Below are 25928 nucleotides of genomic sequence, written 5' to 3' on the forward strand. Positions count from 1 at the left end.
CAAATTAGGTGAGCTCCCCCTAGAATAGAAATCCAAATAGCTGAGGGTGTGCATGCCAGAGAAGTGCCAGCTCTGCTCTTTCCTCTTGCCAGTGCTCCTCATAGTGGGGCCCCTCCCCCACTTCCAAGCCATTCAGGTGGCTGCAGAACTGTGTGTCTTTTCAGTCATCCTTATTCTCTTTCAGCCCTCCAGCATTCTGTCTAGTGTTCTCCCTGGCCCTTCTTAAATTTGAAGCAAAAGTCACATTTGGACAAAATTCACTGGCCCTGAAGTATCTACAGAGCTTTTGAAGAACAGTTTGGGCTCTGGGATTTCTTTGTTCCCTCTCTTCTGCTGAAGGCAAAGACTGTCTGCTGTCTGCCTGGAGCTGTGATGCAAAAGGAAACAAACAACAGAACAGTGGAAAGAAATTCCTGCTAGGAGCTTGTTTGTTGATGGAACCCATCCAGTCTTTTGTTTATTTGTAGAGAGTTTTATACAGAAGAGATGGGATATACATGAAAAGGAGTTAGAAACAAGGACCCATTTAAGAAAGATGGAAAAGAGTTATTTAGCAATAGTTTCAATTTTTGTGGCCTGAAGAAATGCATATTCATATGTGAGTTTTCATGAAGATAGCTGCTAAAGCATGTATTTTTATTAAAAAAACTTTTAATATTTATTTTATATGGGGTCTGCTACGTAGTTCAGATTGTAGTGAGCCTCCTGTCTCAGCTTCCCCAGCACTGGGATTACAGGCATGTGCCACCACACCCTGTTTGGGCTGGCGCAGCATGAGCAGGGTTCTGGGGCAGCACAGCATGTGATACCAGGAATCTGGTCCTTGCATTTTCCAGGCAGAAGCTTAGACTGCAGTGCTATCTTCCCAATCTCCTCTTTCTTTCTTGTAGCTTTACAATAACCATTTACATGCTTATTGCTTTTCCTGCATATAATCAATCTACAAATAACAGAAGTAAATGGCATTCTTTCTGAACATTCTCCAATAATTGCGTTCTTCCATTTTGATTTTGCACATCAAATCCAGAATGTTAGTCTCACTATGAAGAGAAATTTTTTCAATATTCATTGGGAAATATTTGCTAGTTAGAAGTGTTTGTTTGCTATTCACAAGTGACCTTGAGCCATAGAACATGACGGAGTTAACAGAATACATGGCTCAGTAAGGTATTCTTAATGAAATGAAATGCAGAGAATATGATATTTGAAGATTCTATTCACTTCTTAGTTATATACTTGTTTATTCAATCTTAACTGTTTCTTTTGTAAGACATAGACAATAATGTCATTTCTAGCAAAAATATTTATTTTTGGCATCTTGGTGTTCACCTTGATCCTTATTAATTCAAAATAAAAATCACAACAATTTAAAGTTTGATGACAAATAGTGGGTACTCAGTAACAGCTTAAATATCTGCCATTATCTAATATATTTGTTTATGTGATAGTTATCTCTAATTCCTCAGGAATACAAGCTTCATGAGGAAGAGGTATGTGTCTCATTTGCTGCTATGTCTGCCTTCTTATCTATGGTTTAAATTTATTAGTATACATCTGTTGGACAGCTCAATGAAATGTAAGTTAATAGGGTACCTGATATTAGCATTATTTCTACTTTTTTGTGGTTAAAATGTACTAGCTAAATATTTGTAGCATAAATACAAATTATGTAAAAGAGAAACCTTATTTCTTATTTGAAATGTATGGGAGGAAAGAAGATGGAAAATGTATTATGTGAACATCTAGGTCAAGAGTATTGAAGGAGATAATCAAGTCTAAGCAAAAACAAGTTGAAAGCAGGAAAACAAAATAAATCAATGAAATAATTTTCTTGTAAGCATAAGATTAAATAAAAAATGAAACCATGAAATAGAAAAATATAAAACAGAGAAACTCAGTAATCTGAAATTGATTTATTCAATAGGTTAATATAGTTGATAATCCCTGATAAAACTAACACAGAATAAAGAGAGATAACGTAATACTACTAATATCAGAAGTATGAAATGGTTATATGGGTACTAACACAGTTGAAAAATAATTCAAAGGAAACTTTAGTCCAAGGGAGGAAGTTATAAAGATAGCAGAAGAAATTAATGCAATTGAAACAAAAAAATTACAAAGCATCAATGAGTCAAAAAATTGGTTCTTTGAAAGAACAAATAAAATTGATAGAGTATTAGCTAACCTCATCAAAAGGAGGAAAGAAAAAACACAAATTAAAACAATTAGGAATGAAAAGGGAGATATCACAGTAGATTCTACAGAAATCCAGAAGATCGTCAATATCTACTATGAGAACCTTTATTCTAATAAGACGGAAAACACAGAAAAAATGGACAGATTCCTAGACACAATGGAATTGGCATAACTAAATCAAGAAGATATAAAAATTCTAAATAACTTGATAATAGCCAGTGAAATTGAAAATATAATGAAAAATTTAGCAACAAAGAAAAGCTGAAGCCTTGATGGATTTTCTGTTGAATTTGACAAGAAAGTTAAAGAACAACTGATGCTACTAATACTGAAACTCTTTAGAGAAGTTGAAAGGGAAACAATAGTTTCAAATTCATTCCTGGAAGAAAGTATTACATTAATTCCAAAGCTAGAAAAGAACCCAATCTAAAAGAAAACTACAAGCCAATTTCTGTAATGAACATGAATGAAAAATCTTCATCAGTATTAGCAAATAAAATATGCAGAAAATTATCAAGAAGATTGTACATCATGATCAAATAGGATTTATACCAGGGATGCAGGGATGATGTAACATATGCAAATCAATACGTGTGATAGACCATATTAACAGAACTAAAAACAAAAAATCACGTGATCATCTCAATAGATGCAGAAAATTCATTTGACAAGTTCGAACACACATTCATGATGAAAACTCTACAGAAAATTGGAAAATAAGAACTTTACCTCAATTTAATAAAGCTACCTATGAGAAACAAGCAGCTAACATCATAATTAATGTTCAAAACCTGAAGACTTTCACTCAAAAATCAGGAACAAGATAGGATGTTCATTATCACTACATCCATTCAATATAGTTCTGGAATTGTTAGCCGGAGGAATTAGACAAGAAAAAGAAATAAAAAGAATAAGATAGGGAAAGGGGAAGTTAAAAATTATCATTCTTTGCAGATGACATGATTCTCTACATAGAACATTCTAAAAAACTGCACCAAAAGACTTGTAGACTTAACCAAATTTAGTAGTGCAGCTGGATACAAAATTAACACTCAACGTTCAATAGTATTCCTGTTTACTAGCAATAAACTCACAGAGAGAAATCAGTGAAACTAATAGAATGATTTGTTCTAATGGTGTTTGTAAATAGGACATCAAGTCCGCATCTTGTACAGCAATTAATCATTAAGAAGAATGTATGCAGTGTGTTAATTATTGAAACTGTCCTACCGATTTGATTTGAAACTGTCTCATTGCTATTTGTTTATCAATAAAATTATGACAAAAATAAATAAAAAATTAAAAAAATTAAAAAAGGAAATATTTAGGAACCAATCTAACAAAAGAAGTAAGAGATCTATGCAGTAAAAATTATAGTACTTTGCCACCCCTTGGGCGTGCTGAGACAATGACTGAGATGAGGCATGGTGGTGTGAGCCTATAAAGATATCAAAAAATAAAAAGATTTTCCTTGCTTGTGGATGGGAAGACTGAACATTATGAAAATGGCCATAGTCCCAAAACTGTTATACCAATTTAGTGCAATCTTGATCAAAATACCATGAACATACTTTGCAGATCTAGAAAAAACATTGTTAAAATTTCTCTGGAACCAGAAGAGATCTAGAATAGCAAAAGCAATTTTGGTCAACAAAGGCAAATCAAGAGACTTCACAATCTCTGAGCTGAAATTATACTATAAGACTACTGTGATACAATCAGCATAATATTGGCAAAAAGACCTGAGGGTCAGTGGAAGAAAATAGGAGTGTGCACACAACTCCAAATACACTCAGCCACCTTACTTTTGTCAAAGGAGCCAAATAAGTTCACAGGAAGAAAGTCTTTTTAATAAATGGTAGTGGAAAAACTAGCTTTCCACTACAACTCTTGTTGCATAGGTCCTGCTTTATCTTGGTCTTAACCATCCAGTAGAAAAGTATGAAGACGAAATATAGGAAATAAAACCATGCTGTTATGTTGAGCTGTGGGGGACTCAGGTCAATAATTTCTGACATTGCCAGTTAAACAGAAGACCCAATGCTATTATGGGCTACTGGACTCTTTTAGAATATTTTGCTGAGTTTACACACCTATAATATTCAATAACAGAACTAAAAAAAAAGGGGTATAACGATGAATGTCCATTTTGTATCTGTGTATTCAAAGTGGTTAGGATAGATATATAGTTGCATTCTCTTAATGAATAGAATGATTTGTTCTAACGGTGTTTGTAAATAGGATCTCAAATCCGCATCTTGTACAGCAATTAACCACTAAGAGGAATATATACAGTGTATTATTTGTTGAAACTGTACTACCAATTTGATTTGAAACTGTCTCATTGCTATCTGTTTATCAATAAAACTTTGAAAAAAAAACCAAAAAAAAAAAAAAAAAACAAACCTGGCTTTCCATATGTCAAAGACTAAAGCTAGACTCATACCTATCACCTCACACTAACCTAAGTCAAAATGGATCAATGATCTAGATATTAAAAAAGAAATACGAAGTTTACTAAAAAAGAAAGTAGGCAGAAATCTAGATGTTAGACCAATGGAAGTGTCGTCCGTGTGTTCTGCAGCTGAGGCTGACAGTGGTGTTTTATGCCTGTATCGATTGAAATTGAGTCCTCGAATGTGATCTATCTTATGATGCCGTACCTGGAGGAGAACAGTTTACATCAGGCATTGGCTACCTTACAGGAGGAAGCTACTGTGTCTCTGAATACCAAGCACAGTATTGAGAGTTTTGTGGCTGTCATCAATAGTGGCCATTGGGTTACTGTTTTACAGGCTATACAGTCATTAAAATTGCCAGACAAAACACTTACTGATGGAAGTAGCAAAGAGGAAAAAAAAGAGCAGCAATTGCCCAGTCCTTAGCTGGGGAAGTCAGTGTAGTGCCTCCATCTCGTCTCATGCTGTTGCTGGGATAGACACTGAAATGGCAACAGCACCAGGGATTGCTGCCTCCTGGTATGATCATAGATTTGTTTCAAGGCAAAGCTGCTGTCAAAGATGTGGAAGAAGAAAAGTTTCCTACACAGCTGAGCAGGCATATTAAGTTTGGTCAGAAATCTCATGTGGAGTGTGCTCAATCCAGTATCTGGTTACTGGATCTGTTGATGGATTCATTGAAGTATGGAACTTTACTACTAGAAAAATTAGGAGGGATCTTAAGTGCCAGGCTAACTTCATGATGAAAGATAGTGTTGTTTTCTGTATGTGTTTCAGCAGAGATACAGAAATGTTAGCAACTGGTGCCCAAGATGGAAAGATCAAGGTCTGGAAAATTCAGGGTGGACAGTGTTTAAGGAGATTTGAAAGGGCACACAGTAGAGGGGTCACGTGCCTGAGCTTTTTGAAGGTCAGCAGTGAGATCCTCAGTGCCTCCTTTGACCAAACAAGTAGAATTCATGGTTTAAAATCTGGGAAAACTGAAGGAATTCCATGGTCATGCCTCCTTTGTGAATGAAGCAACATTTACACAAGATGGACATTATATTATTAGTGCATCCTCTGATGGCACTGTAAAGATCTGGAATATGAAGACCACAGAATGTTCAAATACCTTTAAATCCTTGAGCATCACTGTGGGGACTGACATTACTGTCAACAGTGTGATTCTGCTTCCTAAAAACCCAGAGCACTTCGTGGTGTGCAACAGATCGAACACAGTGGTCATCACAAATATGCAGGGGCAGATTGTCAGAAGCTTTAGCTCTGGTAAAAGAGAAGGTGGTGACTTTGTTTGCTGCACCCTGTCTCCCATGGTGAATGGATTGAGTGCGTAGGAGAGGACTTTGTGCTCTACTGTGTCAGCACTGTCACTGGCAAGCTGAGAGAACTTTGACAGTTTATGAAAAGGCTGTCATTGGTATTGCACCTCATCCCCATCATAATCTCATTGCTACCTACAGAGAAGATGGACTTCTAAGGCTCTGGAAACCATAATTCAACTTAACTTTTCTTTTCTTTCTTTCTTTTTTTTTTCAAAAAAAGCTGAAGAAAATATGTACTTAAATGAAGATACATTTGTTGTGTTGCTGGGTTGTTGTTGGTTTTTTTTTAGGATAGCTTTTCTAACAAATTCTCTGATTAGCTACAAGAATAATTTTCTGAAGCTTCTAGTTTAGCAATTGCCTTTTGTAAAATACATTTTTAATGTATTAGTTTATATTTTTGTTTTGTCCCTTTCCCAGTGCCAGGAATAGGACCCACAGCCTCACACATATTAGGCAAGTACTCTCACTTTGTGTTTATCCCCAGCCCATAGTCTGCTTCTAAAAGGACCAATGACTTAGTTTTCATCATTCTTCCCTGGAGAATGAAGTACTAATATTTTTAAAAAATTCTTTTCATTATTTTTAATGGTTAAGATTTGCCTCTCACCATAAAACTTGTAAATAAGTGTATTTGGTGGCTGTGTCCTGTAACTCTGCTCCTATTTTTTCAAGATGTTAGTAAACTTTAGACCCTTCTGGAAATTATTTTTTAAAAAAGACATCTAGATGATATATGTGTAGGCTTCATGAACAAAAACCAGACCACATGGGAAATACTACAAGGAATCAACAACTGGGGTCACATTTTTTTTGCATATAGCAGAAATCGCCAAGAGAATGCAAAGCCAACCCATAGAATAGGATAAAATTTAGCCAATTGTCCCTCAGACAAAGGACTTCTGTCCAGAATATATAAAGAATTGAAAAAAATCAAGCCCACAGAATTCGAAGACCCAGTCCAAAGGGTGGACATCTGAGATGAATACACACTTTTCAGATGAAGAAATACAAATAGCTAATAAATCTATGAAAAAATATTCAATATCATTGGTCATTTGAGAGATGCAAATTTAGAACAACACTGAAGTTCCATCTCACCCCAGTAAGAATGACTACCATCAAGAAATGAACCAATAACAAGTGCGGGAGGGGCTGTGGGGAGAAAATGGAACATTTCTTCACTGTTGGTAGAAATACAGACGGGGACAACCACTGTCGAAATCAATATGGAGATTGTTCAAAAAGCTATGACTAGAGGTCCCATTTCACCCAGCTATTTCTCTTCTGGGTTTCTTCTAAGAAGAATTAAGAACGTCATGCCACAGCAACATATGTGCATCCATGTTTGTAGTAGCACAATTTATTACAGCTAAATCTTGGAAAGCAACCAAATGCCTATCAACAGAGGAGAGGATAAAGAAAGATTTGTTTTCAGTATAACAGAGTACTACCTAGCCATGAAGAAGGATAAACTTGAAAATTTTACAGATAAATGGGTGCAACCCAAGAGCATACTCACAAGTGAAATAAATCAGTCCTGCATGTGTAAATATCATATTGTCTCCCTAGCATGAAAAGCTGAATGAGTAAGATCCAAAATGTACAATAGATACTGTGAAATGGGAAGAACCTGTTCAAAAGGAAAGAGCAACTGTGGTGGAGGAAAGGGAAAAGGAGGGAAGAAAAAAAGAAAACAAATATCTATCTATCTATCTATCTATCTATCTATCTATCTATCTATCTATACAATATAATATTGTATATATGCATACTATATAGTTAAAATAGTTGTACAGCTAGTTTATCTTAATTCCTTTAAAGAAACGTTTATACTAATATTGTTTGGACAGTATTTTTTGCCTGTATTTTGTGCTTTAAAGAACTACTATGAAGATAGCAATATGCAATGTATTAAGTATTATTTTTATTCTACTATCCTGTTTTGATAGTTTCATTCTTTCTTTAAAATGAAAAAAAGAAAGCTTTAGTTAGCTGCATGCATAGAAAATGGGAAAATTTTATTACAATTTTTTTAAATTGCCTGCAGTGACATATTCTAATGATCATGTATTGAAAATATTATTAAATCATAATCATTTTTAGTGCTAAAAGTAAAAATTCATATTAAAATTTTTAACATGCAAAACATTTCATCATATGGATATAATTCTAGTCTTTTAAGAAATTCCACTCACCCACACACTGCAGGAGATGTGCAAATTGTTGCCATTCTAAGTAGTAGCTCTATGTACTCTCTTAGAAGGACCTAAGTGCTGGGCATGGGAAAACATGCCTGGGATTTAAGTTTCTGGAGAGACTGAGGTAGGCAGGTTGCAAGTTCAAGGACAGCATGGGCAGTTTCGAGAGACTACATCTCAAGATGGAGTAAATTGTCAAAAAAGGGCTGGGAATATAGCTTAGCAGTAAAGCACTTTCCTAGCACTTCTAAGACCTGGAGTCCAACCTCCAATATTGTGAAAAAAATAAGCGAAAGAAATAGAAAAAAAAAAAAAAAAAAAAAAAAGAATCAAGCAAGTGGGCAACATACCACAAATGGGGCCAGAAGAGCCTGCCTTCCTCACTAACAGGAGAAAATCTGAAGTACGCAAGTAAGGGTCATATCACTGGGGCTGCAAAGAGCCTTCGCAGAAAATGATAGGTACTGGGGATGGTGTGAAACTGGGCACCATGGATCCTGAAGACCTACAGCAACATCCTTCATACTCATTGACAAGCCAGCCAGTCAGCCAGCGACCCCAAAGGACATGAGGGGACTGAAGGGGGTGTCTGGGTGTGCATTCCCTTGATTGGATGGTGGTGTCCTTGTGTTTGTTCCTAAGGCCAAATCCATCAGATTGTACATATTAAATTCAGACAGTTCTCTGTCAGCTGCATGACAAATAAAATATTCTCATTTAGAAAAAAAATAAATAGAAAAAGACAATAGTGCCACCTTTCTTACACTCTGGCTTAGAGTTCCATTCTGCTGTCACTTGTGCTGCAGTGAGGAATGCCCTCCCACTGTGGCTGTGGGTCTTAATCATCTGAAAGGTCTTGTTTCCCAAAACAGTTTCTCAAATAATATTTCTGAGATGATTCCTCTTTGAAAAATTTAGGAGATCTACATAAAGAGCTAATTTAAAATGGATTATTTAATCTCTCTTGTATTAGTATCTCCGGAGGCTGGGAAAACCGTGGAGAAATTGTTCTAATCTTTTAAAAATTATTAAAATTAATATTTTTAGCCTAAATAATGTCTTTTTTGTGAGCATAATTTATTTTTATTTTTTTCTTTCTGTGAGCATAATTTAAACTTCTAATCTGGCTCAAAATTTTCAGATTTTCTTAGGTTAGTTAGAAACATGGTCCAGTTTAAAAGAAAGAAAAGAAAGAAGGGATGAAGGAAGAAAAGAGGGTGGGAAAGAGGGAGGGAGGGGAAAAGGAGGAAAAGAAGAGAACAATAGCTCTGGAAATATGAATTCTTCATTTTCTTCAACATTACATTCCTATATAAGTGAATTTGCAAATTTTAAAGCAGTAGATAGATGTCCATTATTTATTATCTTGTAGATTAAAAGTCTGAAAAAGTATATTTCTGTATCCCATATGTGTAAATAAAATTCAAGTATGAAAGAGCATAAATCTGAATTACAGCAGTGAGATTATTCACAAAGAGAAAAATATAACCTTTTTTTTAAAAAAAAGAAATTAAAGAGAACAAAACATAATAACAAGATGCTAGAAATGATACAGAACTTTGCTAAGAAGGGGACCAGAATTCAGCAACAGATCCAGCCTTCATGTCAGTGAGTGCAGCGTTCCCTGTTACAGCTTCTTAGGGCAGAAGAGAGAGGACATAAACCACTGAAGGGGCTGCGTACAAGGAGCCTGAGGAGGAAGTCAGCCCTCTAGAACTTGAGTTCTGTTAAATGGAGAAGGAAACTTCCCAGTATTTATAAACGGTAGAAGGCAATCGCCTCTCCTTTTAAGAGATTTTGTTAAGATAAGCCGAGTATTAATGTATAGCATCATGTTCCGCAGGAAAATATGTGTTAGGGAATGAGTGATTCAATTGTCTTCTGATAAACTTAAATCGTCTTGCATTCTTTTCATTCTGCTCATTCTGTCATTTTATTTCAGTGTATAGTGTGCACAATTTGCCTGGAGATTTAAGAAAATAAAAATAAAAACAAAGGGTAGACTAGGAAAATTAATTGTTTCTACTTTTCCACACCTTTAGGTGAAGTTCTTATTAACTTTTCTGTAATGTCAAGGTAACATTGAGTAGCCACCATTTGGGATGATTTACTCTGACCTGAGACTTTTGTTAAGTGTTTATTTTTTTTCTTCCTTTGAAACTGAAAGATTACATTAGGCTTTCTATAAGGTAGAGAGGGAACTGCTTCAAATCCAAATGAAGGTGACAGCGTAGTAGGATAAATGCACTAATTGTTCTTCAAATAAAATCTGTGAAAAAATTTAAATGAACATCTGTTTGAAGAATAGAGCTATTAAAGGGAATGTGCTGCACAAACAATATGCTATGCAGGGTAGTTGTACAAATAAGGCTGTGAAATTGTTTAATTAACTCATAAAAGAGGGAATCTCGTAACGGAAATGTATGCAGTGCACTCAGGAGATGTTTGGCAGTCTTCAAGAGCAGATGTGATTATGATTATAATTATTTTAGTCAATTGGGCCATAATTTCTTTTTCTGTTGTAAAATAAGGTATATTATGAATCCTAAATAGGATAAACCTTTAAGCATAAATAATTCATGCAAATCCTGACTTTCGCTGGAGCCAATGCATTGCTATCACTCCCGTCCTTTCATTGGTGTGTGCCTTTGCAAATATGACTCCGAAGAAGGGGCATCCGCAGGGTGGCTTGAAAGTGACAAGACTCAATTCTATGTGTGCTTTGTGGAAATTGCTTTCAATATTTCATAGATATTCCTTTCACCTTAGATTTGGATATCCACAAAACAATATATTTTTCCCCTAGAAGTACCAATTATTTATAAGGTTATGGTGTATGGTGGATGTGGAGTGATTTCGTTTTCTTAATGCCAGACAGCTTAGGATATCAAGTATGAATTGACAACAGCATATTTTGTGTGAGGCCAGCGAGTTTTATTTGAAGTAGATTCATTGATCATACATTATGTATCAAGTTTATTTAATATTATTATGCAAATTTACTTAATCTATGCTACTCTATTATTTTTCATTCTTCTCCACTTTGGAAATTGCACATTTTTATATTCATAACTTTAGTTAGTAATTACAGGAATGTTACATTTTCTGTATATTGCCTTTATCACCCTTATTAACTGAAATTACTGCTAGAAGGAAATTAATCAGCTAAATTAGTATGCTTATTCATGAAACCTAGATTACAGTAAACCTCAAGATTAAGACTAATGAAACAATTACTTATTTAATCATTATTGAAAATGGGAACATTGCTCAGATATCTGACAGTAACTGCAGCACACTTTGGAAGTAGACAAATGAGTGTGTTTTCCTTGACTGCTCCTTCATGAAAGTAAAATTATTATCACCTGCTGGGAGTTTTGCTTTTACACACAACACTTTTTGTGGTAAAAGGTCTTTTCTTACTAGGAAAAGAGAAATCCAAGTAGTCTTCTCTTCTTGAAGCTTAAGCTATTCTGACTCTAACAATTGAAAATTGAAGGTTGAAATCGAGACTACAGACACTTGTTATGGATATGATGCTTTACTTTTTAACAGAATAAATAATGTATTAGAGACAAATTATTTACACACAATATTTTCTAAAAGCAAATAGGTAAATGGAAGTAATTAGAGACTGGATTGGTATGTGAAAGAACTGAGACCTACACGTACAAACATTGTATTGTCTCACTGGTGAAAGAGCCTGAAAGGGTAAATAAAATCTGAAAGGTACAATGAAAATAAATAAATAAATAAATAAAAATTTAATCTTCCAAAATCATTTTTGGGAAGGTACAGCAGGGTTATAAACAAAATCCATGATCTTCTCTGTATGTCATTCTTCCCGCTTTCCGGTACCCAGAGATAATCATTCAACTGTTTCTATGCCTAAGTTTTCAAGTGGCTGCCTTCAAGTTGAACTGCTTTTCTTAGTTCTCAATTTTTAAATGTTAGCAGGAAGTTGGAGATTTTCAGTCATAGTAGCTGAATATATTAGTCTCACAATTTCTCATATCATATTTCTTGCAACATGTTCAGTTAATAACTTTGCTACCTTTTAAAATATGAACTTTCCCTTTCAAAATCTAAGTAAATCCATATTTCATCTCCTGGTTGTCCACACTGCAAGGTGAGATCATCAGATTTCCTAACATTTTCTTATCCTGCTTCGCCCCCAATTTATGTTGTATGGTAAAACACAAGATTGAAATTTCAACTTCTGACAAGCAATAACTATTTTTTATGTTTATTTCAATTTTATATGATATTTATATTAATTTTTATAAGCAAGGTAGAAAACAAAAAGCAATTATACATTACTTTATTGAAGTAGTACCAATGAGAAACCAATGAAATTGTATTGCTTTGCCCTCAAAAGCCTTAGGAATGTGGGGTACCAGATATCTCTAGAGTGGTCTTAAGAGTTGTAGCTGAAATCAATAAAGTTGGTAAGTAGTTATGTTTAAGAAAGGGCTATGTGCTCACTTCGGCAGCACATATACTCAAATTGGAACGACACAGAGAAGATTAGCTTGGCCCCTACTCAAGGACAACATACAAATTCGTGAAGCGTTCCATATTTTTTCTTAATGAATAAAGTGATTTGTTCTAATGGTGTTTGTAAATAGGATATCATGTCCGCATCTTGTACAGCAATTAACCACTAAGAAGAATGTATGCAATGTGTTAATTATTGAAACTGTCCTACTAATTTGATTTGAAACTGTCTCATTGCTATTTGTTTATCAATAAAATTATAGGGAAAAAAAAAAGAAAGGGCTAGATAATCAGATCACTTCTTTAACTATTGATTCCCAAGCAGAACTTCCTGTCCCACCACAACAGAGTAAAAGATATTTCCATTTTCTTTCTTGAAAAGGATCCAGGTATGTTTAGCAGGTGAAACTAAAAGTGGAATGTGAGACTGAACTAGGAAGGTTAAGTAAAGTTTATAGTCTGCCCAGAGGCTATGCCAGCTGTCCCTGCTCCTTCTTTGACTCCCCTAATGCTGATGACAGCCCAATTTAGCAGAAGCCCTGACGTATCATGTACATCATGTGTGGAAATGCCTTAAACTATTGTTGAGTTGAAAGTCTGGCTCAAAAACAAGTGTTAGACCATAAGGAAATAACCTTAAGTGAAGTAGCCTGGCCCTTCCATATCATATATTTTGATCATAGCTTGTATTAATGAAGCTTGCTTGCTTGCTTTCTTTTCTTTGTCTGGTTTTTTTTTTTTTTTTGGCATTGGGAATCAAACTCAGAAATTTGTGCTTGCCCAAGCAGGTGCTTATGCCACTGAACTATCACCCTGGCCCATTTAATTTTTTCTTAAGACTATATTAAGTTCCTGGCTAGGGAAGATAAGACACTTGAAAATCTTTAATGTAGAAAATGAAGGCCAAAGTAAAGAAAAGGAATAGGAGAACTCAGGAGGAACCAATTTGGTATGGGAAAGAATAAAACTTGAAAGCAAACTGCAATTAAATTTCTCAGTAATATATTACATTCAAATGAAGAACGGAGTCTTTTGGCATAAGAGCATCTGTGCAATAAGAACAAGTCTTAACAGACTACAAACAGAAGACTTAAAATTAATTAAGTACCTGAAATATACAAATGAGACAGCAAAAGATAAAATGATGAAAATTGGAGGAACTGTAGGAAAAATGATTTCCCCAGAAGCTCTAACAATATGAATTCCAAAAAAGAGAACAGAACAAAGTAGAACACTTGTCAACAATGCAACACATTTCCTAAATGGATGGGGGTGGGTTCTTAGATTGAAGTATACCAGCAGCCCAGAAAAGAAAAAAAATCAATAAAAAATACTAGAGAAATGGATCGTGAAATTTCAGAACATCAGAAATGAAGACAATAAATCCTTAAATATCTGAGAAAGGAGAGTAGAGGAGTGTTGTGGTTTATGTGTGAAGGATGTACCAAGGACTTATGCACTGGGGTTATTGCACTGGGGCTTTTGCCAGTGCAGTAATGTTGAGAGGTACTGTCTAGAGAAGTGACAGATGCTAGGATCTCATTAAACTTCACTTTTAAAAGCCTAAACCTATGAAGCAAGAACTAATTGCTGGCTTTTGCAGATAAGAAAATTGCTTAAGGCTCAGCCACTTGGAGTGATCATCGTGTAACCCTAAAAGACATGCTATGGCAGGAGCAAATGTAAGCAAGGGTAAGGAAGTGCGGAGGAAAATACCCAACAACCTCAACATCTTTTCTCATGCCCACTGTGGGATGGGCCCTGTTTGAAACACACATATTATGTATGTACATTATATGTGAAAGCAATGAGTATTAAAAATATAGTACTTATTCACAGATGACCAAAAAGGTTATGCATATCTAGGAGATATCACAGTTTCTAAGCCCAACAGAACTCAATTTTGTAGGGTCTCATACCACTCACAATGCAAGGGTAAACTATTGTGACCAAATACAGGATACAGACAAGAAAGGGAATGGTCTTACTGCACAGTGCCTGGGTCACACCATATGATGAGTACTTTGACATTTGGATGTGAAAGTGGGACACAAGATGAGTAAGGAAACAATAATTATAAGGAGAATAAAGAACAGATTATATGTATTGTTTCCGTAGTGCAAGAACCTGAAACAGTAAATAAAATCTGAAAGGTACACTAGATGCTGTGACACAGAAAGAAACTGCTCAAGGGGAAGAAACAACTGAGATGAGCAAATGCAGACAAGAAAGAAAAAAGGGAAAACACACATATATACAGGATATCTTGGAGAATAATACTACTGATTTCTATTGGTCTATTGCAAGGAACAGTTGACGTTTAATTTTTTTCCCTTCCTTTTAATTTTTTGACCCATTTTGCATGCTTTTATCTGGTAATCTGAACAACTAATTATAAGACAATATGCAATATAACAACCGTTGTTTAATTCCTATCACTTTTTAGTGAAATTCTGTATCATTTCTAATGCTTTTTTAAAAATTATTTTTGGTCTTTTTTTTTCTAAAGAATAGTTAGAATAGTGAGGATTTAAGCCTGAAGAAAGGTATAATGATTGGAGCAAATTATGACTACTGTGCTAAATTTTAAGCACTCTGATATAGAAGAAGGAACACACTCTACTTAGGGTTCTTTTTTTATTTTTGAGTTTGAAACTGATTTTATAGGAGGCATTTAGCAGAAGAAATTCCTAACAAGGAGTGAATGATAGTGTAACTTGGAAATGACTTCCTGATCCATGGTGGAAGTATTCAAGGAGCAGCTAGATGATCATTCGTGAAGTACTGTGTATGAGAATTCCTATATCAGAACAGAGATTGGACCAACTAGGTCTGATTTTGGTCTCTCTAGTATTACAGATCTTGAAAAATGTTAATTTTGAAATTAAGTCAACAAATACTAAATATTCAATAAATAAACAAACACTCATTCAATAAATATTTGACACCTCTTTTATAACAGAGAACAAAATAGATACTGTGCCTATCTCCCAAACTGTTAAATCCAACACAGAAGATTAAAATTAAGGAGATACTTGCATACATAATTGAACTTAATTGCTAAATTTAATTGTGAGGAGAGCTAGGAAAAATGAAAATTGTTAAGGCACAGGGTCTAATCTGGTTTGGGGGTTTCGGAAGCCTCCTTTAAGGAAGCGGTGTCTAAACTGACCTCCTCAGGTTGAATGAGCCAATAGGAAGTGGTTCTAGATTCAGAGTTCCAGTCCAGAAAACCTAACATATGGAAACATGAACTTTTTGTCAGTACTAAACTGTCTTATAAATGTCCCTTAGTACTGCTTGATTTAGTGATTTGCTATGGACATTGGCTTGATTTAGTGACTTGCTGTAAATGTATCTGCTCTATGGGAAGTTGTCCTTTGTTCACAGCCTTATTGATTTGCTTTGGCCTCCCAGTTTAGTTTGATTGAATATTGCTTGTTATATCCGACTGATACCAGTACCTGCTGTTATGTGTTTATAGGCATCCAAGAGCTCAGAGTCTGAGTTATATCCACAGAAACCAGTGAAATATCTTTCATCCTTGAACCTTGAGCTGAAAGTACTTTGGCTTAAATGTTACCTATAAAACCTAGGAGTGAATGAGGAATAGATCTAAGGAGTCAGTGAACTCACCCTTCTCCTGGCTATATTTCAAAAATCTACACACTCAAATCTTTTATCTAAGTTAAGGATGAGCCCTCATACAGCTTCAAAGCAGCTGATGGTATGAGAGGAATGCCTAGAGCCCATAAAGTGCTGCTGATAAATGCAACCTGAAAAGATCTGTGTCTGCGAAGAGCTGACTGAGCAGGTAACGCCAGGCACTGGCTAGAAGGAGAACTTCTCAGCTAATCATTATTTTGAAATTTCCAAGTTTTTCAAGAGGAGACTCAGCATTCACATGATACACAGGCGGGTCTGTATGTAGACTGAGTGGATTCAGGTGGCTCAGCCTGCTTCACTTGTCAGTGCCTGATTTGACAGCTGAGAAACACTAGCATCTTAGCGATATCCATCATGTTCAATTGTGCAGAGCACTTCTGTTTGTGAGGTATGTCACTGAATTCATAGTATGAGCTAGGATTGGAAGAGTTAAGAAGTATGGCATTGCACAATAAAGTGTGGCATGGCCTGATTTAGGATCTTGTCATCAGAAAGTCAATTTTAAAGCATTCCTTAGTGCATTTGTAATTTCCATAGTGTGAGCCCTGCTGAGACTCTAGGATGGTGGCTTTTGTTTAACATCTGTGGATACTGCAGCCTCTGAGAGGCGATAAGTATACAGTTATTGTCTGGGTCCTCTTAAAAGTAAAGTTAGAAAAGGTAGTTTCCAAGCAATAGAACTGGCTATTGAATTATAACACTGAGTTGAGCATTTGTTAGCAAAAGCTTTTATCTTTTCCACAAAATTTTTATCTTAATTTTATAAAGAATTATTTGTTTGGCTTCACAAATACTGCTCTAGAAGAGATAATGTATAAATGAAATAGATGGTATTTGGTTTATCTTAAGTAAAATAAATAAAAGATAAAATGGGAGCTAAGAAAATGTGAAGATTCATTTAGTTTTAGTCATTCTATGGTACCATAGTTGTTCTCTGAGCAATGCAAAATAATGTGTAAATGCCTCAAGGTATCTTCTTTATTATACAATCTCAAGATCACACAATAAAATACCGTGAAGTTACAGAAAGAAAATCTGAATAAATTAATAAGCTCATTAAGGAATATATTATAGATAATATGTAACTTCAAGTTACAAAACATATAAAGCTATATAAATTATTCCCACATTCAATTATTTATCCTATATTCTAGACACATATTTTTCAGTAAATATCAAGTATATTCTTGAAAAATGGTCATAGCTCAATTTGCTGAATTTACTGTTTTTCGCATAAACTCTGTACATGTATAGTCTTATTTAGCATTCCTAACAACTTTATGAAGAGAGTGTTATGATTCTCATTACAGAGAAGAAAAATACCTTTTAGAGAAGTATTAGCTCAACACTTAAAAAATACGTATAGTTAGTATTAAATGTATAATTTGAGTCAAGATATTCTGAGTTGAAGCTTGTATTTCAATAACAACTCATACTACTATCAATACAGCAAGTCAACTAACTGGAAAACAATAAATTAAAATTTTGTACCTCATATACCTAGTTTATTTTTGAGGTTATTTGCTATTTTTAAAACATAAATTGGCTATAAATTGAGTAATCTCAGACTGTCTAACTATTGTTAAAAATCATATTGTCAATTATTAAAGAAATGTCTTATGTTAGTTGAGTATGCTTAGAATTTGGGGGTCATGCCTCTACATATTTTTTATCAGAACCGGGGATTGAACTGAGGCCACTTGCCAGGGAAGCACTATTCCATTGAGCCATCTCCCCGGCCCTCTCTACATATTTTTTGACCCAGGGTATTGATATATAGATCAGAATGGCCTTGAACTTGCTTATGCAGCTCAGTCTGTCCTTGAAGTTATGGCAATCCTCCTGTCTCAGCCTTCCAAGTGCTGGGATTACAGATGTGTGCCGCCATGTCAGGCTTCTTCCTTATACTTTCATGTGACATTGGCTGGTGACTGTAACTAAGGATAATAATTCCTCAGCTTAATTGTTTTATCTTCTAGTTAATATGAGATCTGCAGAAGAAGTGGATGATGACTTATGGCAAGTATATGCATAAACTTTGGGAAAGGAATCATTAACATATTTTTTTAGAAATAATTATGTAGTGAAGGCTAAAGTATTCAGGATGGGAACATTCTCTTCTCAATATTACTCTTTCCTGAAATGTGCCCATTTTCAAGTTCTAGCTTTCAGGAATAACTAATTTGCTTCCAAAAGATCCATGATAATGGGATACAGAGCTTACGGAGTGAAGATGACACCCACAAAAAAGGGAGAAGGAAAGCTCGTAGGTAAAGTCAGCCCCATCAAAGCAAAGTGGAAATTAGATCAGTTAATGATGAGTCAAACATTGTAAGTTTTGTGAGTTCATTTCCTATATTGATTTTTGCTTTCTATGGAATTATTTTATAGTTTTGACTTTTTAATAGAATTATATGCAAATATTTTTGATAGGAAGAGGATCCATATGAGTCTAATAGCGTGGGTGTTTGCATTCTTGTGCATGGCCTTGAAGTTTGTTTAGTCATTCATTGATTTCTTAGACTTAAATGAACAGATGAAAAAAATGTGGCAACTTGTTCTTTTTTTTCTCTTGCTTTTTCAGCCACTCTTTATTGTGGTAACGAGTGCTATAATGAACTTAAGCAAGAAAATATTTGCCTTGGTTTTTAGTTAGAGAAAAATAATTTTTAATTATATATTGCTTATTTTTCAACTTCTCTAGAGAATTTTAACCTCAATTTTGAAAGAAATGAATGACAAAGATAGCTTCATACTCTTACCTGAATGGAAATGACTGATTCTAAGGCTAGCTTTACACGATGGCCATTATTTGTTAGTTTATCATTGCTGCATCCAGTTTAATAGCATAAGATCCAAAGGCAAAAATAAAAGTCCCATAGCCTTTTCTAGCTCTCAAATATGCCAGTAACTCAGTGTCTACTGTGTGGAAATATTGAGAAAGTTTTTGAATTCAAATTTCTATAAATCTTTGATATTTGCTTATTTATTTTCTGTACAAAAGCAGCCTCTTCATGTTTGATGTCCCAGAAGCAAGTGCCTGTTTCTTTTGAGTTTGATTATAGGAAAAGAGATCTCCTCAGAGAGCTCAGCTGGGTATATCCTGCTGTTGCCTTAGTCTCTTTCATGGAAGGAGAGAAGTGAGGAAGACGAGCACACCATGGGATTGGTAATTGTTTGTAGTTCTGGCAAAATCCTCAAATGATATTTATTCTGTGACAATCACTTCCAACTGGAGCCTTCAGTTCTGCAGCTGATGAAAGATGGACAACAGGCAAATGCTTAGACTGCACACATTTGAATCCTTTGAAGTCCAATCCCCCCGTCTCTGTTATGTAAGTGCTATTTGTAGACATATTTTGCCGCTGCTGTGTTGGTGCCTAATTAGAACAAATAGAAAAAACAACATAATTCATTTTCTACCAAGTATTTGAGTAGGGGTCAGATGATTATTAAAGCAGAAGGGAAAGGTGCAAAAGTTTAGGATTTGGACATGTTCCAAGATGTATTGTCTTAATGATCCTGGTATTGTGGTCAGTTTCTTAAAGGTTATAGGACTGGCATTTCCTCACTTTTTATGGAAACAGAATTAGGTTAATTGTTAAAGGATGAGAATCGCTTGAGAACGTTTGCTTAGGGGCACATTTTGAGTTTATTCCTGGAAATGAACGAAACTGGCAGGAACAAGGTCAGTTTTCTATTATGCCTGATGACCATTTCCAGGAAAGTCTGGTTAGCCAAACCACACGGATTCCTGGGTTCTATCGTAAATCGCCAAAAGGCATGTCCAGTAGTGGAAATTGTTCTACTTGCTCTTATAATACTATCATCTATTAACTCTTCATGCAAGGACTAAAATCCTGAGTAAGAGTCTAAAAAGATATAAATACTGAGATTCAACAAATAGAAAACATTCTCTTCCACAAGTAGATCTAACTGTCCTTATCACATATGCTAGAGTGGGGAAAATATTTTTACAAATGAGAGACTCTCTGGTGGCGATTTAACTTTCTAGCAGTCTATAACGAGTCTCCATTTGATTTTTTTCTTTGCCATGAGATTCAACAAATAGAAAACATTCTCTTCCACAAGTAGATCTAACTGTCCTTATCACATATGCTAGAGTGGGGAAAATATTTTTACAAATGAGAGACTCTCTGGTGGCGATTTAACTTTCTAGCAGTCTATAACGAGTCTCCATTTGATTTTTTTCTTTGCCATGTGTCCTAATTTAAATAATTTTTCCATTAAGTTAGCAATTTATACAGTCAGTATATTTTAATGAGTGTCATTAAAATTGGAATGTTAAGATTATTTATTGATTTTGTTAATATTTATTGAGGATATTATAAATGGCAGAAATCAGGTACTATGTATAAGAAAAAGTGAACAAAATGCAACTATTGGGCTGGAGAGATAGTTCAGCTTACTAAGCACTTGCTTAGGCAAGCACAGAGGCCACAGTTAGAACCCTGGCACCCCATGCTATTCTGGCCCTGGAACCCTGCGTGCGCTGAGCCAGTCGTCAAGTCAGGGTGTGGCAGTACACACCTGTAATCCCAGCATGAGGGAGACTGAAAATAGGACAATCACTATGAGTCCGAGCTGTGTAATGAGACCCTGTAAACACACACACACACACACACACACACACACACACACACACACAAAACTAAAATACACAAATATTTCTCCTTGCATGAATTTTTCATTTTCGTGGAGTAAAGAAATGGGGAAATGTTTAATGCTGTACTTAATATTAAAAAAGGAAAAGATAGAATAACTCAGCCATTCGGATAGTCAATATATTTTTCTATTGATTTCGATCTGGTCATGTTTATTCACATATGTTCTTTATTCTGATTTACTTGGGGCAACCATAAAGATTTTTGACAAAGTTGACAGATTTTGCCTAATTTTAGGTCCTACATTAATGTTAGTTTATCAAGATAGAATTTATGACACCGAGATTATTTGTTTTAATACATACACTAATCAGTTGTAGCACTAACTGGATTCCTTTCATGGCTCTATGAAATATAGAATTTATTAGATACTTGTGTCTATACAAAACATGTTAGTTTGTGTTTTTAAAATTTATTCTGTCTCTTTTCAAGATGCTAACAGGTACTTTACACCCATTCATATCATGAAATATTCAGACTCAAGAGGAAATGGCTGCAATTAGGAATCTTACTGCAAATAATTCAGACATTTTAAATCTATTTCTCTTTCTTTCAGCTATGAAAGTCTACACTTGATACAGACAGATTTAAATTTCTTTTGATTTATAACCTTTTTATTATAAACTGCCTCAAATCCTTTTGGGTTAATGGTTCCAATTTTTGTAAGCTTCCTCAAATTTTTTCTTATTTGACATTTGGGAGCAGGTTATTTAACATCGGTAGCATTGAGAACTTCAGTAGGAAACCAAAGATCACACTAGATGCTTCAAATAGACAACATTTATTCTGGGTAATTCTTGACATAGGTGGAAGAAATGCTGGGAGACTTAACAGTGAACAGAGGAATCTAGGAATCAATAGCAGTAGGAAGCAGCTACCATTCTAGGTTTATGTTGCCAGAACATGGTGCCCAGCCATCTGGTATACTCGCTTGGTAGAAGCTTCAGCTATACATGCTACCAGAATTACTGCATGGGAAGGGAAAGAGGAAAAAAGTTTTGATCTCTTCCTTTTCCCCATCTTCACTTGTCCAATCATCTAAGTCTCCTGTCAGTCCTTCTTTTAAGGTTAAACCCTCTTAAAAGACAGCGTATACAGGCCTGTAAAACCCATCCCTACATGTCTGGATTTGTTGCCTTCACAATGCAATATAACACATTCAGAAATTTCCAGAAGGGTATGCCAGAGGTTGCAATGAATTTCAGAACTTATTTATAGAACAAAAACATACACAGAGCAACCATGATTAAGAAATGGATTTGTAAGCACACAGGAACGATATAAATATTGAGGTGAAGCAATCAATACAGATGATATTTTATTCATAGCCACAATATCCTCTAGAGAAAATAAACTAATTGATAGCAAGTGTTTTTCAAAAGTTTTCATAAATCTCATTATCTCCTTATTTAGTCACTTATTTTAAATTGACACATAAAATTATCAGTGTGACAATTTTATATGGATATACAATGTATAATGATCAAATCATGGTAGAGTGTTTCCCTCTTTGTAATTTATCATTGGTTTGTTCTTTAGATGTTCAAATATCTCTCTTTTAATTCTTTATAAAATATATAATAGATTTTTGTGAAGTATGATCATTTAACTCTCTTGAGAGGTTAGCTCAACTGTGGGCTTGAGAATACAGTTAAATAGAATACGTCCTTGATCAACTATCAACAAACTTATAGTTTCAAGTTGTGAGTAAAACTTGGAGTTTTATGCATTCACTCTCTGATATAGAATTTAGTAAATGAATATAAACTCAAAATTTTGGAAGAAATCCTGTCAACTTTTTCTGAAAATGGTAGAGTGATATTTGTTTAGGTTCCTCTAAGTATAGAATTTGATACATTCTATAGGTTATCCAGCTTTATAAAATTAAAAATTGTATCTACTAATCATTGTAGCCTCTATAATTTATTTTTAGCTATAAGTTGATGAGATGAACCTAAAAGAGTTAGAAGATATTCTGAAAATTAAAGATGTATATATGAAACATACATGGATTTGTTGCTTTCATAAAACAATATATCATATTCAGAAATTTTCCAGGAGGAAACACCTGAAGTTGTAATGATTTTCAGGACTTACTTAAAGAAAAAATATGTTTTCTATTACTGTAGAATGAAAAAACTCTACAAAATATTTGTGCTATAGAAAGTTTCAGTGAATTTTAAATGAATCAAATTGAACCTTAAGTAGATTTAATTAAATTTAATATAAAGTTTTGGTGATCCACTGGACAGTTGTTTTCTTAGATAATGATCTTTCTAAGGGTTGTTGTCTAGACAGACCGGATTTTGAAATCTTTTTCACATACTAAAAGAAGATTTTTTTTTTTTTTGTATTTTAGGGAAGGGTCTACAGGGTGTTCAGGGTCTCACTTCTAGATTGGACTCTTATTGATCCGCCTGTTTACAGCCTCCCAAGAGCTGGGATTACAGGCTCACGCCACCACACCTGGTCTCAATTGCAGTCTCAGCATGCCCCTGGGGTGGGGCCAGCACAGCAGGCCTGGGGATCGAGCCCCCAGTCCTGCTTTAATCCTCTGAGCTATTTGGCCAGCCCTAAAAGAAGAATTTTACACTCATGCCTTTGTAAGTGGGCTAAAGAATACATACCTCCTCCCAGAAAATGATTCTTCTTTATTAGAATTAAGCTATTTTACCTAGGGCTGGGATCTCTCTGGTAGAACATTTCAAGAAGATTATCTGCTGCTTGAACAAGGCTGGAGGAATTATCAACATGATGTGTTTGAATCCAGGAAATTAAACTGAGAACCATGACTGGAAAAATGGTTAAAATATCACAAATTTACTTTGAAATAATAGAGCCTCTTGTCATCATTTGTGATCTGACCATTGGTTCCATCTCTGTTATCTGTGGAGTTGCTCACCGAACCTTCCCAAAACAGCCATGTTTTGTGGAAGTCCAATTTAGTGATGCCAGAGAATTGTCTTGAGACTGGTGCCATGTTTCTCAGCTTCCAGTAAAGGAAAAAGCTTCCTCTTTGTCTAAAGCACCCTATTTTCTAAAGTTAGATTATTATAACATAATGTGGCATAAACAACTATATATAATATCAATTTTCACTGTTAAAATAATAGATACATTATTATGAACTTTTATAAAGTAATAGCTCCCTTTTCTATATTTAATTATTTTTAGCTCATCCTCAAGAAGGGAGTTCATTAGTGATCTGTCTCTCTGACCATGAGAGTTTGAGTAAATGTACAAATATTACCTAAGCTACTTAAGGGAAATTTCTTTACAGTCCTGTAAGGCACTATTTCTTTCTTTTTTTTAAAACCATGTCAAGTTGAACATTTATTAAATGTACGGTTAAGTGAGGATGATTCTGCTCTCTTTAAAACAAGAATTACAAATTGTATATTTAGGGCAGCTGAATAACAGGTTTAATGCATCTTTTCACATCACATTTACATTCTGGATAGTTTCTTACATCCATTTTACTTTTGAAAAACATGTTAATATACAAGTTTCTCCTCATTACAGGTACTGCAGAGATCCCCGCATGCCTTCAGTCAGAGGGAACAGATAAAGAGCTTAGGACCTGGTTGTAACTGCAAGGAGTGGATGCAAGTACAATTGAAAAGGTATATGTATAACCAAAAGCTATTCTTATTGACATTGGAAGAAAACTACTTATCTCTCATGTTCTTCATCGTTGTTTCAGATTGTTGAAGAGGGTTATACTCTTGCTGATATTCTTAGCAACATCACTAAGGAAGACCTAAAGCACCTTCAAATATAGGAAGAGATTCAATACAGTTTGTATAATAGAACTTTCTTTGTGTGAATATATGTTAAAGTAGAAAACATAATGCTGGTAACTTGTCCCCTCTAAATCTGGAGTAAATCTGGAGTTCTTGCTAGGTTCAAGTTGGGAAAAGGCCAAGGTATGGCCTGAGGTACTACACTCTATACTCAGTTCTCATTGGCAACCGCCATCTTGTTCCCATGTCACTTTAGTAGCCTCACACAGACCCCTCAGTACTTCTGTACACGTCTCTAGAGCCATGGCCTACCGATGCTAGGGCAAGAGCATCACCTTCATATAGGAATGTTTCTATGAGGCACTTAATTTAGGGACTTCACTTCTGAGAGTAGATGGCAAATGTGAACTCTTATGAGTCATACACTATATTTTTTTGCTGGAAACACTCCTAGACAGGCATTTGGGAGTTTTAGTTTGAAATTTGCCTTTCTTACAACTCTTTTATTTATTTCACAGTGGTGATATCCTCTGTAAAATCTGGCTTGCGATCTTCCAGCACAGAAGACAGGCTGAAGCGTCTACAGAGGCTGCAGCTACATCAGAAGACAGAGAGAGCAAGTAGCTGACCTGGTTAGAGCCTCAGTTTCCACACAACGAATTCTTACAAAAGAAAGACTCATTCAGTTAATTTAGGAATTTAAAGTTTTAAAGACTGCTCTCATTGAAATTTTTTAGTCTGTTATTTATAAGCATATTTTAAAGATTTGTATAAGGATATGTAATAGAATAGTCAATCTTAGTCACCACACCCTACAGTAGTTGATGGAAAGAAACTCTTTAAAATGAAGCCAAGTACCTCTGCTTTAGGGTGTACCTTATTTACTAGTATAGCACTTAAATATGAGAGATAAATAAATACAATGAATTTATTATCTATTAGGAATGTAACTTGAGATAAATTCATGTTTGTTTTGAATACATAAATGAAAAGACAATTTGGCCTTTGAAATCTTATTTATAATCATAAACATTTTGGAGAAGTAAGCAGTGCAGTCTTCTGCACCCATACTACCTGCGAGGTTGAGGGGTCTGATGAGAATACAGCAATGATTCCTCAACCAGTGATCTCCACCCAAAGAGGTGACAGCTTT

General features: G+C 34.9%; 1 long non-coding RNA gene, 1 other non-coding gene and 1 pseudogene across 2 annotated transcripts; all 3 read left to right on the forward strand.

The window, feature by feature from the left end:
* The first annotated feature begins 4805 nt into the window (after window positions 1-4805).
* LOC101575854 lies at window positions 4806-6155 on the forward strand (annotated as a pseudogene).
* A 6506-nt stretch (window positions 6156-12661) lies between these two features.
* On the forward strand, window positions 12662-12768 carry LOC111818185. Its single transcript, XR_002822240.1, has one exon. It is a non-coding gene; the product is annotated as a U6 spliceosomal RNA (small nuclear RNA).
* A 6623-nt stretch (window positions 12769-19391) lies between these two features.
* LOC111818176 lies at window positions 19392-24812 on the forward strand. The gene is made up of 3 exons (XR_002822233.1): window positions 19392-19682; window positions 24555-24655; window positions 24736-24812. It is a non-coding gene; the product is annotated as an uncharacterized LOC111818176 (long non-coding RNA).
* Window positions 24813-25928: the final 1116 nt, after the last annotated feature.

This window comes from Octodon degus, unplaced genomic scaffold, assembly GCF_000260255.1.
Source record: "Octodon degus isolate 3935 unplaced genomic scaffold, OctDeg1.0 scaffold00082, whole genome shotgun sequence".
Taxonomy (NCBI): domain Eukaryota; kingdom Metazoa; phylum Chordata; class Mammalia; order Rodentia; family Octodontidae; genus Octodon; species Octodon degus.